The following is a 17,429-nucleotide window of genomic DNA, read 5'->3' as shown; positions in this document are numbered from 1 at the left end:
CTGGTCTCTGTACCCTGATATCAAATTAAATCTCAAAGGCAGAGTTTTGCATAAAGTAGAAAAGAATAGCTTTATTGTTTTGCCAGGCAAAGGGGGACACAGTAGGCTAAAACTGTGGGCCCTGACCTAGAAGGGATAGTGAAGAATTTTATAGTAATGGTTCAAAACAGCTCATGGATATTCTTCTGATTGGTTGGTGGTGAGGTAAATGGGAGTCAGCATTATCAACCTTCTGATTCCAACCAGTCTACAGTCTATGTGCTTATGGTTGCCATACTGTTAACTTCTCCCAGCTGGTGGGGGTTTCAGTATCTGCAAAGCAACTCAAAAATACTATGTTTATCACTTGAGGGAGAACCAAGACCCTGCCCCAAGGCTGCAATTTTGTTTCTTTTGAGTGCTCCTCCCATGTCTCCCTTCCTTAATTAGCAACTGTTTGAACCTTCTCCTTGGAACTCAGGAAAGGTCTGGAGGCTGAATAAAAATTATTTTCTATAATCAAGAAATGGATGACAGAGAAAGGCTTTTGTGCCCAGGAGCTCCACAGAGTCCTGCTTGCTCTCAGTCTGTGTGTGTGTGTGTGTGTGCGCGCGCGTGCACATGTGATTGCATGTCTGTTCAGTCACTTAGTCGTGTCCTTCTCAAACACTTCCCCAGTGATTTTAGGAGGTTCCATAAATAAATCTATGAGCTCTAATCCCTCCCTTTCTCTGTGATCCACTGTCAACATACTATGCCCATTAGTACACTTGATATAGCCCCTCCACAGCAATTGCTTATCATGAAAGTCCTATGTATGGGCCAAGACAGCTGCTTCCAGATCCTCCCAATATTTTCAATCAGTCACACGGAACTGCAGGTGCTGAGAGCATCTTCTCATACTCAAATCTCTGCCACAGTTTTAACCTGAAACTATTTCTTTGTGCAAGAATCTTACCTAGGCTCTTTTGAACAAGTTTGTCTTCTATCCCTCTCTCTAAACTTTTAATTATTCAGTATACTATGTGTCCAACACCGTATCAGATGTCAGAGATAGAATGCTCAAGAAGACATTGCAGTCTTTGGCTTTTGTGGAGACTATACTCTAATGATGATGTTAACCCAAATAATGAAGGCTTAAGTGCCTTATGGGAATTGCTTTCTATAAAGTCTATTTTGATTCTCACTTTATAGTCTTAAAGTCATTAAGTTGCTCACTAAAAGTCACAAAGCTAGTGAAGGCAGAACTGATCTTTAAGTCCTGGTCTGACTATAAAGTCCATGCTCTTGACTCCTAATCAGTTCAGTTCAGTTCAGTCGCTCAGTCGTGACTCTTTGCAACCCCATGAATCACAGCACGCCAGGCCTCCCTGTCCATCACCAACTCCTGGAGTTCACTCAAACTCATGTCCATCAAGTCGGTGATGCCATCCAGCCATCTCATCCTCTGTCGTCCTCTTCTCCTCCTGCCCCCAATCCCTCCCAGCATCAGAGTCTTTCCCAATGAGTCAACTCTTCACATAAGGTGGCCAAAGTACTGGAGTTTCAGCGTTAGCATCATTCCTTCCAAAGAATACCCAGGGCTGATCTCCTTTAGAATGGACTGGTTGGATCTCCTTGCAGTCCAAAGGACTCTCAAGAGTCTTCTCCAACACCACAGTTCAAAAGCATCAATTCTTCGGTGCTCAGCTTTCTTCACAGTCCAACTTTCCCATCCATACAGGACCACTGGAAAAACCATAGCCTTGACTAGACGGACCTTTGTTGGCAAAATAATATCTCTGCTTTTCAGTATACTGTCTAGGTTGGTCATAACTTTCCTTCCAAGGAGTAAGCGTCTTTTAATTTCATGGCTGCCATCACCATCTGCAGTGATTTTGAAGCCCCCAAAAATAAAGGTGAGGGTTTCAGTATCTGCAAAGCAACTCAAAAATACTATGTTTATCACTTGAGGGAGAACCAAGACCCTGCCCCAAGGCTGCAATTTTGTTTCTTTTGAGTGCTCCTCCCATGTCTCCCTTCCTTAATTAGGGTTCTAGCCAGTACTACAGTTTTAATTACAATTTATTTTCTAGCATGACAGAGTAAGATATTTTCCACTATTACCCCATCTATTTCCCATGAAGTGATAGGACCAGATGCCATGATCTTTGTTTTCTGAATGTTGAGCTTTAAGCCAACTTTTCACTCTCCTCTTTCACTTTCATCAAGAGGCTTTTTAGTTCCTCTTCACTTTCTGCCATAAGGGTTATGTCATCTGCATATGTGAGGTTATTGATATTTCTCCTGGCAATCTTGATTCCAGCTTGTGCTTCTTCCAGCCCAGTGTTGCTCATGATGTACTCTGCATATAAGTTAAATAAGCAGGGTGACAATATACAGCCTTGACGTAGTCCTTTTCCTATTTGGAACCAGTCTGTTGTTCCATGTCCAGTCCTAACTGTTGCTTCCTGACTTGCATATAGGTTTCTCAAGAGGCAGGTAAGGTGGTCTGGTATTCCCATCTCTTTCAGAATTTTCCACAGTTTATTGTGCTCCATGCAGTCAAAGTCTTTGGCTTAGTCAATAAAGCAGAGATAGATGTTTTTCTGGAACTCCCTTGCGTTTTCAATGATCCAGCTAATAGGCCTCCTGAAAACAAGTCTACTGGGCTGGACAGTTTATAAGGATCACATCTATTAGAATCCTCACCCACTTTCTTTTTCATTAACTCCTTTGTGTGAATTCAGTGCTCCTCTCTGAGTTTGCTTCCCAAACTCCATTAAGAGCTTAGGTATATATCAAGGTATAAACACAAATCAGGGTATAGGAAGTAGGCAGAAAGGAGATATTCTGTGTATTAAGAGCATCTGTGAAAATCTTTATAGGCCAAAAACCCTTTCATACTAGTCTAAAAAAAAAACTTTCTGATAATAATCACCACATGAAATACCTTTGAGACTGGTGCCATATCTTTTAACTAAATACTGATAATCAACCTGCTCTAAAGAGAGCTCTTCTTGACCACTGGAAATCCTTTTGGTTATAAACAAGATCTAAAGAGAAAGGGTACAAAGGCAAATGTGATCTGAGTTTGGGATGTCCTTGTCAATAGGGGTTCTCAGTAAGTCACCACACAAGTGCTTGCTGGAAGTTGAGCAATCATCCACATTCAAAGGAACCAGTGGGTTCTGCTCACTATATTGTGGCTTTTGAATTGTTTCTTTGATTTTGAAGATTGTTGTATGCTGAGCCATTCCTGCTTTTACATTTGGGCTCCTCTATGGTAAGCAGTATACTTCCAAGACTCTTAGAACACTCTCCCTGTGACTTTCTGTGATAGACATTGGAGCAATGAAATCTACTCCATGGAGTAAACCCTCAACCTGTTGGGGTTCTAGCCAGTACTACAGTTTTAATTACAATTTATTTTCTAGCATGACAGAGTAAGATATTTTTTAAAGTCTAAATTGTTCCAGTGCATTTAGATTATACTCTCCTTCATGAAATGCCAATCTCCTTGGAACCAGAGTCTAAGATTTCTTCTTTTGTTGATATTTTTAAAATTTTGTCTAGCATACGGGGTAGATGAAAGTTCTCTCTGTACAGTGCAAAACCAGTCAGGTGAGGGAAGAAAAACATGCCAATCAACTGATGGTTTAAACTCTACTTGACCATTGGGATTACTTGATACTCAACAGAATTGACTGAGTCACACACCTACTAAATCAGAGTAGTCATAGTCTATGTTATCCAATATCATAGTCATGTAGCTATTTTAAATTTAGATTACAGTTAAATGAAATTAACATTTCAGTCCCTCAGTACAACTAGCCCAATCTCAAGTATTCAATGGCTACAGGTAGCTAGAGGATGTTGTATATCGGACAGCACAGATATAGAGTATTTCCATTATCACAGAAAATTCTATTGGTCAGTGCTGTCTTGAGGATAAAACTGCCATTGCTTTATTGAGATAATTCTCAATGAAAGTTGAGTTAAGTACAACTACTCTGGGTAAATGATCATTTCTACTCTTAAGAAGTTAATATTTCCTTAAAACAGATATGTGTATCCCTACAAATTGTAACATGAGGCAAAGATGCTAAGTGTTCTAATTATACGAGCAAGGACAGGGCTATTCTGACTCAGGTGAAAGGAAAGTCTTACTGTTGGAGGTGGCAACGAAGCTGGTTTTTCCAAAAGGGTCAGATGAAAATAGTTAGAAATTGACTGGCTGGTGGGAGGACTGGGGAGGAGCAGAAGAACCATTTCAGCAGAATGTGAGCAAAGGACACTGAGGTGGAAAGCTTTGAACATGCATGGGGAAGTGTAACTGTTATATTGGTGGCTGGCATATGCTTGTCAAGCTCATATCTCAAAGTCTAATTCTCTTGATTCCTTTATGAAACACTGTAGTTTCAGTTATTTTAATATTCATCATAAAAATGCCTTTTTGACTTCCCTTGTGATTTGAAGATAAGGCTGCAATCTAACTACTGCTGCCAGGCTAATATTTCATATACATATATATATGAAAAATATATATGTATATATATATATCAGAGATTTAATTTATAATAAAACATAACTACAAGCCATCTAGCTGTTTGTGTACTGAGCAATACATTCTATTTCTGTAGGCAATTTTATAAGAGAAGTCAAATTGTAAACACAAGATTGCTTGGAGAGCCTGAAATCTGAGCAAGGGAGTTAGTTAGATGTTCTATTAGCTAGTGTCATCCAGCTATGACAGCCTAATGCATCAATCATCACTATTAGAATTTACCTGGATGATTCTTTCTTTGAGACAATGTATATCATGCCATTCCTGTCTTCAGAATCTGCAACAGTTTCTTGTCTAAATTAGTAAATCTAAACTCCTCTTGTTGAGTGGAGGAGCTTGGTAGGCTGAAGTCCATGGGGTCTCTACTAGTCGGACACGACTTAGTGACTTCACTTTCACTTTTCACTTTCATGCATTGGAGAAGGAAATGGCAACCCACTCCAGTGTTCTTGCCCAGAGAATCCCAGGGATGGTGGAGCCTGGTGGGCTTCCATCTGTGGGGTCGCACAGAGTCCGACACGACTGAAGCAACTTAGCAGCAGCAGAGTACATAACATAACAAAACAGTATAATGCAGCCATTTTGATGTGACCATTTTAACATAGTCATTTTGATGCTAGGACCTTTTGATGACACTGCCTAAGTGAGAGCATTTTAACATAGACATATTTGACAGATTCTAAAACACAAACTACTAAGCTGTCAGCTGTTTTGTTTGTTATTTTTTAATAATCAAATATGGAATGTAACATCTGCGACCCCAACCTGTTCCCAATTTTTTCCTATATCCACCTAAGCACATTCTACTCTGTGTCTCCATGCCTTACTCAGTAAATGCTCAGTAAGCATTTATTGAATAAATTAATGACTGAATGCTAGGCAATTTTTACATTGTTCCATACAGTTGCTATAGCTTTCTATCTTTTCAGAGTGAAGAAACTTTCCTTTAACCTGTATCTTATTGTAAGAAGTTTTGAAAGGTGATTTTTTTTTTCCTCTGCTTAACTTATTTAGATGTCTTGTGGTAACTTTTAACCCCTATGTATGCAGTCCAGTAACAATCCACCAAACAGCCTGATTTCCAACCAGTTAGCCACTCCAGGAACCATGAGAGATATCCAAGCATATTTTTCTATTTGTATTAATGTTTAAAACATGGCAATACATAGCTATATTGTTCATAGCATGAATTAAGATTTGTGACATTAAATTAAATGACATTACCATCATAGTATTTCACTCTAAAGCAACTCTTCTTCTTTTATTTATCCTGATGAGCTTTTATTGCAAACAGGAGCAAATAGTCTTTATAAAGATCATCAATGGCTTGATACTTGCTAAATCCAATGTAGTTTTTCATACATTATCTTCTTTGTCCTCATGAAGTACTTGAAACTTTCATGTATCATTCTTCTCCTGGGTTCCACATCATCACATTCTACTGGTTTTCCTTCATCCTTTACGATTTTTCTTTTTTGTCATCTTCACTGCCTTCTATTCTTCAAGCGACTCTTTTCATGATAGTGACCCCAAGGGTCTCAAAGGCTCCTCACATTCCTCACATTGAAAACTAAGCTCATGTATTTCATACCACTCCCATAAACCTGATCTCCATTCAAGATTCTTTAGTTCTCCTCCCCCAAAAATGTTGTCACTTTTAACTAGTTTTTAAACCAGAAAATCAGAAGTTAGTCTTGTTTCCTCTCTCTTTTTCACTTTTCCATGTTATTCATCATCAAATCTTTCCAATTATACTTCCTAGATAGCATTTTTCTCTATTTTGTTATTTTCATCCTAGTTTATTCCATCATCATCACCATCTCTCACTTGTTCTAAATGGTCTCCTTAAATCTAGTCTTGCCCTCATCTAGTCCATTCCTTACTTAAGTTGTTGTCAAATTGTTATTTTTTCAAATAAAATCTGATCATGTTGCTTCCCTATTTAAGATCCTTGCATAATTTCTCATTGCTCTTAGAATAAAGAACAAAATCTTTAAGATATCTAGCAAAGCCATCCATGATCTGGATTTTGTCTCACTCTCTAGCTTCATCTCAGGCCATTCTTTGCTTTGCTTATACCAGGTTTCTTAAATACGAAGATTTATGTCTTCCATCTCCTTGGGAAAATTCTTAGCTGCTATTGCTTTGAATATTGCCTCTTCCCATGCTCATTATTCTTTCCTTCTGGGATTTCTATTAAACATGCTTTGGGCAATCTTAACCTATCCTTAACCTCTCCTTTCGATCTCTCTCTTAAAGTTGTGTTAGGGATTATTTTCTCTGGATCTGCTACTTATTAATTCCTGTTAGCTTTTGCTCGTGATGGTTTGTATATTGATGTGCTTTGTGCTTTTGGATTCTGAATTTGTGTCTGGTAGGGTTTTTATTGTTACAATACTTTGTGGCAATCCTGAAATGAGTGTATATCCTTCTGGAGACATTTAATACTTGTGTTTGCCTCTGATAACTTCCTTAGAAATGTCACAGAGTGGGCTCATTTCTTATATTAATTTATTAGCTTTGGTGTTCCTAGAATATATAGGTAGTGGAAAGCTCATATGAAAGAAAATCTGTGGCAACTAATTTTCAAGGAGAAAAAAACATACCCTAGATAATATAGGCAGACTTCCGTTGTCAAGGAGTTTATTTTTCCCTAGTTCCTCCTTATGCTTAGGGTGTGGATTACACAGAATCTTGTTTTCTTTTAAGAGAGTCTAAGTCTCAAATTCTCACTTCTAACAGACCCTAGGCTTTCTTGCTTCTATATGACCATTACACTCCAACTCCCATTTATGAAGAACAGCAAATACTCTCAAATCCACTAAAGTGTACATTCATTCAGATTGATATACTTAGTCAATAAACTTATTAATGTCTGCTATGCTAACATTATCATATGCATTGTAGATACTGTAGATTTACCACTCTGATTTTGAAGTTCCTATTTAGAGCCTGTTAAGCAAAAGAAATATCAAAAACTTAAAAATTAAGTGATAGTATAGCTATTGTCCCATTCAGTGTAATACTGGAGCATTGGATAAAGGGCTCAAGAATGAACTATTTAATATTTTAGGAGAAGGTATTTAGTTTGACATAATATTTACTTTTGACTAGGGCCCAGAATCTGAAAAGATTCATGTAAGTTAACATGAATCTAACAAGCTAGTTAGATTTTGTCTAGCAGATGTGCAAATCATTCCTATCAGGTAAAAAATTAATAATAATAATAATCTTAATGAGTATAGTATTTTTGCCATATGGGACATTAACCAATTCTGTATCTAATATGCCTGACTGTTAAAACCCCTATTTCTCTAGTTCTCCTTTGACCTAACTTTACCATCCTGCTTATTCCCCTGTTAATGAATTAAATTTTTAAAACACACCTACTTTATATTTGTATGAGAATCATATTTATAACTTTTTATGTATCATGTTTATAGGCCCATAGTAATTTCCTTTACTGCAAGTTCTGATATGCTTATAAAAGGATGCTTGTTATAGTCATTCCAGCATTGCCAAATGTTTAATAGTAGGAGATTGTCTGTTCATCTAACCTTTCATATCTATAGAAAAGAAACACAACTCCTCCTCTGTGCTTTAAGCATACTGGCCTTCTTTCTTTTCTACAGAGTTCTACCATTTCTCTGCCCTTTAGTACTTTTCTATCCCTGGAATTCTCCTTCTAATCCTATCTTCCTTTTGTTTGGTTAACCTCTACTCTTCCTTCAAATCTCAAAAGTTATTTCCTTAGGAATCTTTCTTTGACCACCTTCAGCCCCCCAAAATATTTCAGATTTCTCTGCTATAGGATTATTTTTTTAGGACCCTGTACAGTTTCTTCACAGGTACTTATTAATATTGTAATTCATTAGGCAATTTTTGTTTGACATCTATTTCCCCACACAAGGTGGTAACAATAGACTGTGTCTCTTTTCTAATGGTTTTCTTCATTGGTGCTGCTGCTGCTGCTCAGTCGTGTCCAACTCTGTGCGACCCCATAGATGGCAGCCCACTTAGGCTCCTCTGTCCCTGGGATTCTCCAGGCAAGAATACTGGAGTGGGTTGCCATTTCCTTCTCCAATGCATGAAAGTGAAAAATGAAAGTGAAGTCGCTCAGTTGTGCCTGACTGTTAGCGACCCCATGGACTGGAGCCTACCAGGCTCCTCCATCCATGGTATTTTCCAGGCAAGAGTACTGGAGTGGGGTGTCATTGGTGCTACTGCACCTCTTTGTTAAGAGTTTATTTAGTGAATTAGCAAGTCTTCATTATCTTCTTTCTCCACAGGTGATCAAATCATGCCCATGACTTCAATTAACATCTATGCTGATAATTCCTGAATCTATACATATAGCTTATGCCACATTCCATAGTTCCAGGTTCATGTTTCCAATTGTCTCTTAAAGATCTATACCTGATTATAGTATAGGTACTAATTGATTCAAAAGTTAAATCACTGTCTTTTCCTGCAGATCTGTCTTCCTATTTCATATTGTACCACCATCTACATAGTCATCAATATAGGAAACTCAGAATCAACTTTTTATGCCTACTTGTCTTTCATTAACTACAATTAGTCACTAAATTTTGTCAACTCTACCTCCAAGGATCTTGATTATATTTGTCCTTTCTCCATGATTTTCTCTTAGTTGAGTTCTTCATTTATATTATTCAAATATTCCCAATAGTTCTCATCTCCCTATCTGTTATCTACACATTATTTTTTTTTCTAAAATACTCAGTAATATAATTCTGCAACTGAAAACCCTCAATGAAAAAAATTTTTAAAAATTGTTTAAATTTTAATGCTCCCATTACCTATATGGAAATAAAATTTAAATAGAATTTTAAAAAGTAAAATTTAAGTATCTTAGCACAACATAAGTAGCTCTTCACAATCTTAACTAGATTTATATTACTATTTTCATCACATTGGTCAATTTTGTTCTTTAAGAATAAGGTTATTTGTTCATTCTTGAACATATCACATGCTTTCATGCCTCCATAGTTTGTTCAGATACCCTGTACCTACAAAACCTTTTCTATCCACTATCTTCATTTAGCAAAATCACACAGATCTTTCAAGGCCAATTCTTTTCTGTAAAAACTTTCTTATTGCCTAGCTTTTCAGCTTTCCTCATTCCTCTGCAGGCAAAATTAGTTCCTCTATCCTTTCTGGTTTTTTTAACAGAACTTTTTCTGCTGTATTTGTATATAGCTTGGCAAAAATTGTAATATTATAGATCATAGGTGCATAGCCAGAAACAGCTAGGGCTTCAGACATGTTTGGCCATGTTCTGATGAACTGATGAGACAGGCTCAACTGAAGTCTATTTTCTGAAGAGTCTTCTGAAAAAAAAATAACTCCAGCTGTGTCCGCTGCTGGGGTTCAAACATATATGGGCATGTCAAGCAAGTCTAAGGATTAGCTAAACAAAAATCTATTTGGAGAAAAAAATGAAGAGGTTTCATAAAAGAATTATCTTTAAAAAAAGAAATAGGAAGGCACAATGAACATACTAATATAGGAATATTTTGCAAAGGGAAATAATTTTTTGTGTGTTCTTTTTTTGTGTTTGTTTTAATATAGCACAGCCTGTGTTCAAATCTTCAAGGATTAGAGGTCTAATATCAAAAGGTATAAAAATAGTGAGTTAAAATGTACACCTGTGGCAGATCCATGTTGATGTATGGCAAAACCAATACAATATTGTAAAGTAATTAGCCTATAATTAAAATAAATAAATTTAAATTTAAAAAAAAAAGAAAAAAAAAATATGTACTGTTTAGACCCAAAGTGGAATCATTTAGGCTAAGCTCCATATCAGCAAACCAAGACTTAATACCTAACTTAATTACAATTTCAACCTCTCCCCAAAATATAATCTCAAACTCATCAATCTCAATTTCCTGGTCAGCAATAGTGAGGTAGTTTGCCTGATAAACTCCTTCACATCCCACAAAAAAAGATGAAATAATTTGCTCCTTTTTTGTCCCCACCCCCTTGGCTTCCCTGATAGTTCAATTGGTAAAGAATCCGCCTGTAATGCAGGAGACCCCGGTTCAATTCCTGGGTCTGGAAGATCCCCTGGAGAAGGGATAGGCTACCCACCCCAGTATTCTTGGACTTCCCTTGTGGCTCAGCTGGTAAAGACTCTGCCTGCAATGATGGAGACTTGGGTTCGATCCCTGGGTTGGGGAGATCCCCTGGAGAAGGGAAAGACTACCCACTCCAGTATTCTGGCCTAGAAAATTCCATGGACTATACAATCCATGGGATCACAAAGAGTCAGACAGTTTACCTCTGCTGAGCTTCTTTCCATTTACTAGATGAGATACTGCTTGATTCATGAAATGTTGAATAAAGCTAATGGTATCTTTAAAAAATTATTGTATTTAATTTTGTTTTTTAACAGACTTGGTAGCAGTAGTAGGAACTTCTGATTGATTCAGAAACAATGACCAATACAGCTGTGGCACCCGTGAGCCCTTTTGAGTTCTCTGTATTTTTCACCATATCTGAGAGCCATGGATAAGTTTCTCTTGCTTTCAAGCTTCATTGTCTTTGCTGTGAGCTCTTGATCTAATGCACATTCTAGATCCCAGTCGACAGTTTCCCATTTGTTTGGAACCCTAGCCTAGTCCATAGTCCCCATTTGTTGAAGTGTGCTCTTTCAATCCTTTCTCCAGTACAAGGTTCCATGGTAGATATTACTGGAGGTGCACAGAGAGCCTTCTCTTGGTCAGGACACATTAACATCTCTTGAATACTGCTGATATATTAAGGTGCACATGTTTGTCTTTTGTGTAGATAAGGCCTATTGCTAATAGGGATCTCAGAAGGCCTTCTGGATGGTTGAATCAAGCGCTTACAAGCTATTAGAATACTCACCAACTAACTTAGATTTCCATGTTAAGATAAGTTGGTCACAAAATGGGTTAGATTGACACTAGGTCATCTGCCAACCTCAAGAAACCTTCAATGCAATGAAACATACTGTAAAATACTGAACAATCTCCAATCCAGTAGAATATCCCTTTTAGGTATTAGTTTGGCTCTAAGAAACCCAGAGGTTTAAAATAATGGAATTTTTAAATTTCAAAGAATTGTACATACCACGTTTAGGCAAACCTGTTTATTTTATATCTAAAAACTGTAGTCCTAGAAGCTGTAGTTCACCAGAAAAAATGACAAAATCATACTAAAAACAACCTAAAGTTACAATGGTCATTATGCAGAATGTTGCAATTAGATAAGATTATTCATTTAAAAAGTATACTTGAAAATAAGGGTTCCCTAATCAACTAGAATGGGATACCTAATTTAAGTGGCATGTAAAGCTTCCAAAGTCTTCAAGATTCCAAAATAGCTTCACTGAAAGATGATGCATTGCAAATAAAATAATGAAAAATAAAGAACACAAGAGACACCTAAAACAAAAGACTGACTTAACTGCTACTACTCCCATCTATCCTCCATTATTTGAGTATTAATTTTAGTAATCTTCTCTTTGGGATATCTTTCCACTCTCAAGAAACTACAAGACCATAAACAAAATTATGCCAAGTTAGTGGCCTTGCAGATACCCTCATATCTACCATCAAAAGAGAGCCCCTCTCAAAGTTGAGGAGACTCTGGGATTTTCTAGTTAACTGCTATGTTATTCTTTTAAACAGTCAAGAGAAAATAAAATTAAAGTTAATACAAAGCCTTGCCAAATTCTGGTAGATAGTGGAGCTACACTGTCTACTTTAAACTCCACTCAGAACTTGCAGATGGGATCCTGGAAAAACTGGCAAAAGCTGGCTAAGGGTGAGAAGTCTTATAGTCAGCTCTCCTAAATCTCTGTCTGTAATATCCAATAAAGAGAGGAAAATAAAATATCTTTTGCACCATCTTTGGGGTTGCTTCTTGAGTCAAGTGGTTGTTGAATACTGCCAGAAATGAAATACTTACTGTCTGTCCCAGCTAGAAACAAAAAAGTAGCTGTGTGGTCAGAAACTGACCAAATTGAGGAATCAGATTAAAAAAAAAAAAATTAGGCCTTCACCTCTAAGCTAAAATAAAATGATAGAGGGAGGTGTGGCAGGGAACTTCTAAAGCCCTTATGAAAGGATTTATGCGTAGATCAATTTATGATGTCATTTAAGATGCAACCTAATTCCTAGAGAAATTGAAAGCAACAGTCCTTATCTTACAAATCTTTGAAAAAACAGAAATGTGGCTTCAGGAACTCTATGTAGGTCATCTCTTTAAAATATCAACTTTGGGGAGGTAATTCTCATCAGGAGAAAAATAAAAGGGGAAAAAGTTATATTGAAATTTAGGCAAATAAAAAATCTTAAGTATCTTTTTCAAAAATATAAAAAGTTGTAGTCATCTAAGGAGATAGTCTTAAATTATTCCAACTTGTGTAAATTAAATTTAGATCCAAATCTCTTCTATAAAAAGAGAGATGTTAATCTAATTAGGTTATTTAATATGTTAAATTATATGAGAAGCATTGCAAAACAAGAAGTAATACCAAGACTTCTTTATCTGATATTTGTATACACACATAAGTGTTCCAGAAGTTCTGTGAAATTTCTGGAAATTTAATATGTTCTGGTTTACTATTATCACTCACAATTTCAGTTATCATCTTAAAATGTTATATATCACAGAAATAACTGCATTTCTTTATCAAATGAGCTCATAAGATCTTTAACTGATAACTCTGATGTCATAAAACTTAACTAGATTCAAGCAGAATAAGTATTAATTACATGGGGGTGAATGACCTGTGGAAGACTATAATTTTTGTGATTTTTTGGTTGTTGTTTGAAACATTACTGATTCCTTAAGGCTTTGTTTTTCTAGATGTAAAGAAACCTTTTGTCTTAAGCATTTGATGATTTACAGCAATTTGGTAAAGTATACTTTTGTAAACAAAGATGAAACACTAATTTTTTTCTTTTGCCTGATCCCGTCATAATTTCGAAACTCTTAAGCTTTTTTTTTTTCATGAAAGTATAAATAATTATTTGCTTAAGTTCAATAAAAATATTTTCTCCTTGTTATAGGACACACTTGGAAATATTGGCTAAATTATCAAATCTTACAGCTGAGATTTGTGTATAAATGTGTATAGAATCTAATATGACCAGACAACTTTAAGAAACTACATGGAAAAATCATCCTCGTACCTTGCTTATAGGGTTCCCAGCAGCCTTCAGGAGGGTAAGGAAAGTCATTGTCTGGCAGGCCCAGGAACCTCAAGATATTTAGGGGGGACTTGAGTAGAAAGGAATTCACCCAAACTATATATATTGCGGATAAAATCTAATAGTGAATTCTTGCCTTGGCCATAGAGGCCTTTAAGAGTTCAATCTGAGATTTCTTATGAAAATTTTCAGCAAACTGACTTTAAAAAGAGTTTATATGTTCAACTGTCATTTTTGCTGAACTTATATACATAATTAGGCCAAGTTTAATGTGAACAAATTAGTTTTACTCTGATTATTTTTGGTTAAAATCATAGAGAAAAGTCTTATGTTTACATCTCTGTAGATGTTACATTCTACTCCTGTTAATTATTTTGGGGGTTTTGTTATATGCTTGTAAACTGAAATGGATGCTGAATTCTTCTATTTCCCTCAAATAACTGGCAACAGTTCTCCAAACTAACACTGCCAATTTCTCTCACTCTTCTGATTTGGAATCACTAAGAACAAAGATTTCCCTTGAGTACCCTTCAAAGGAACTACAACAGAATTTCCTCACTACCTAGATGGCAACCAAACTTCAGGGACTTGAATCTTAGATATACATCTCACAGCAGAAGAAGTCTCCACCTGACATCTGAGTCTGTACAGCAGCTTGGGAACTCAAAATCAAACTGACTAAGATGAGAAGTAGCCTACATCAAGGTAGATTGCTTCCTCCCAAGACACCCAATCAAGACTTCATACGTTAAAGAAACATGAAACTTTCTTCTCCTCCACCCTCCTTTACTCAAGGATTGTCCTGGAAATATAGTGCCATAATCCATACTTACACTCCTAGGCAGGGTAACCTCTGGAATTCAGAACAACTTTTTATTTCAGGCTAGAAGATTTACCTTCCAAATGCAGTGAAAACTTAAATGACTCATGGCTTGAATGGGCAGATGCAAGAGTCCCTAAGAATGAATCCATTAGCAGTGCCACCTAACTGGAAGTGGTCTATGCCCTGATAGGGTTTATCTTTGTCTGTGTCTCTGGGAGTATGGGTGCCCAGATGGCTAGATAACCTCTTTGGTTATCTAACCATGTCCTTCAGTTCAGTTCAGTCGCTCAGTCGTGTCCGACTCTTTGCGACCCCATGAATTGTAGCACGCCAGGCCTCCCTGTCCACCAACAACTCCTGGAGTTTACCCAAACTCATGTCCATTGAGTCAATGATGCCATCCAGCCATCTCATCCTCTGTCGTCCCCTTCTCCTCAGGCCCCCAATCCCTCCCAGCATCAGAGTCTTTTCCAATGAGTCAACTCTTCGCATGAGGTGGCCAAAGTTTGGAGTTTCAGCTTTAGCATCAGTCTTTTCAAAAACACCCAGGACTGATCTCCTTTAGGATGGACTGGTTGGACCTCCTTGCAGTCCAAGGGACTTTCAAGAGTCTTCTCCAACACCACCGTTCAAAAGCATCAATTAAACTGAGAATGAGACACCTCATCCATCAACTCCTCTGAATTTACATCACTGAGTTATAAGGGACCTGCTAGGAGATGTTCATGACTCAGAATTCACTTCCTTTGGCAGGGCCCCACTTCCCTGGTTAGGAGTAAATGTAACTAAGAGTATGAACTGGAACATCTCCTTAACTCTTAAAAATGTTTCATAATCCACTACTAAGACAATAACTGTCCAACAAAAATCCTTAGATTTTCTGCCAAAGTTCTTGATAATAGGATAGTTCCTGATTATCTCTTAGCTGAACAAAGAAGTGTCTAAACTATAACCAGCACCTCCTGCTGCACCTGGATTAACACTTCTGGGGAAGTTGAAACTCAGTTATGTAAGATCACTGAATAAGCCACTTGGCTTAAAAAGGTGACTCCTTCAAGCTTACTCTGACTTAATTGATTTTGATTGGGTAATGTGTTGGCAAAAATAATTTCAAAGTGCAATCCAAACACTGGGAATGATCCTGTTTGTAATAATGATAGTCTCCCCAGCACATGTATTCTCTCAAAAGGTTTAAATGCATGTCTATAGCCACTAATCACCAAACAAATAATCTCCTAAGACTGAAACACCAGAAAAGATGAAGAAAATGACTAGTTAAAAGATTGTGAATTGGAAGTTATGACTTAGGAATACCACACAGAGATCAACAAACTCTGTGAGAACTTCAAAGCCATAACTGGGAGAGGTGCTAATACCTTAAATTTTGATTACATGTCTCAGTTAAGGTGGGAGTTTGAACAAAAGGGGAGAATTGTTTTAAAAAGAGATAACAGATTCAAAATGGAGTCACTTGTACTAAGCCCCATGTTATAAAACCAAGACTTAATACCTAACTGAACTGCAATTTAAATCTCCCCCAGGAATTTTATTTTTATTTTTTTATTGAAGGATAATTGCTTTACAGAATTTTGTTGTTTTCTATCAAACCTCAACATGAAACAGCTATAGGTATATATATATATACTCTCCCTTTTGAACCTCCTTCCCATCTGACTCCCCATCCCACCCCTCTAGGTTGATACAGAGCCCCTTTTTGAGTTTACTGAGCCATACAGCAAATTCCCGTTGAATATCTATATGGTAATGTAAGTTTCCATGTTAATCATTCCGTACATCACAACTTCTCCTCCCCTCTCCCATGTCCATAAGTCTTTTCTCTATGTTTGTTTCTCCATTGCTGCCCTGTAAATAGATTCTTCAGTATTGTTTTTCTAGATTCTGTATATGTGCATTAAAATATGATATTTCTCTTTCTCTTCCTGACTCACTTCACTCTGTATAAGACATTCTAGGTTTATCCACCTCATCAGAACTGACTCAAATGTGTTCCTTTTCATAGCTGAGTAATATTCCATTGTGTATATATACCACAACTTCTTTATCCATTCATCTATTGATAGACATCTAGGTTGCTTCCAGGTTCTAGCTATTGTAAATAGTGCTGCAATGAACAGTGGGATACATATGTCTTTTTCAATTTTGGTTTCCTTGGGGTATATGCCTAGGAGTGGGATTGCTGGGTCATATGGTGGTTTTATTCCTAGTTTTGCTTTTTTTTTTTTTTTTTAAGTAATCTACATACCATCTTCCATAGTGGCTGTATCAATTTACATTCCCACCAACAGTGCAAGAGGGTTCCCTTTTCTCCACACTGTCACCAACATTTATTGTTTGTAGGCTTTTTGATGATGGCCATTCTGACTGATGTGACGTAATATCTCATTGTGGTTTTGATTTGCATTTCTCTAATAATGAGTGATGTTAGGCATCTTTTAATGTGTTTGTTAGCCATGTGTATGCCATACTTGGGGACATAATTGCACTCATCTCACACACTAGCAAAGTAATGCTCAAAATTCTCCAAGCCAGGCTTCAACAATACATGAATTGTGAACTTCCAGAAGTTCAAGCTGGATGTAGAAAAAGGCAGAGGAACCAGAGATAAAATTGCCAATATCCACTGGATCATCAAAAAGGAAAGAGAGTTCCAGCAAAACATCTACTTTTTTCCTTTATAGACTATGCCAAAACCTTTGACTGTGTGGATCACAACAAACTGGAAAATTCTTAAAGAGATGGGAACACCAAACCACCTTACCTGCCTCCTGAGAAATTTGTATGCAGGTCAAGAAGCAACAGTTAGAACTGGACTTGGAACAACAGACTGGTTCCAAATCAGGAAAGGAGTGCGTTA

The sequence above is a fragment of the Bos javanicus genome, chromosome X (assembly GCF_032452875.1).
Source record: "Bos javanicus breed banteng chromosome X, ARS-OSU_banteng_1.0, whole genome shotgun sequence".
NCBI lineage: Eukaryota > Metazoa > Chordata > Mammalia > Artiodactyla > Bovidae > Bos > Bos javanicus.
The sequence above is the reverse complement of the archived record's forward strand: the minus strand, read 5'-3'. Positions refer to the sequence as shown.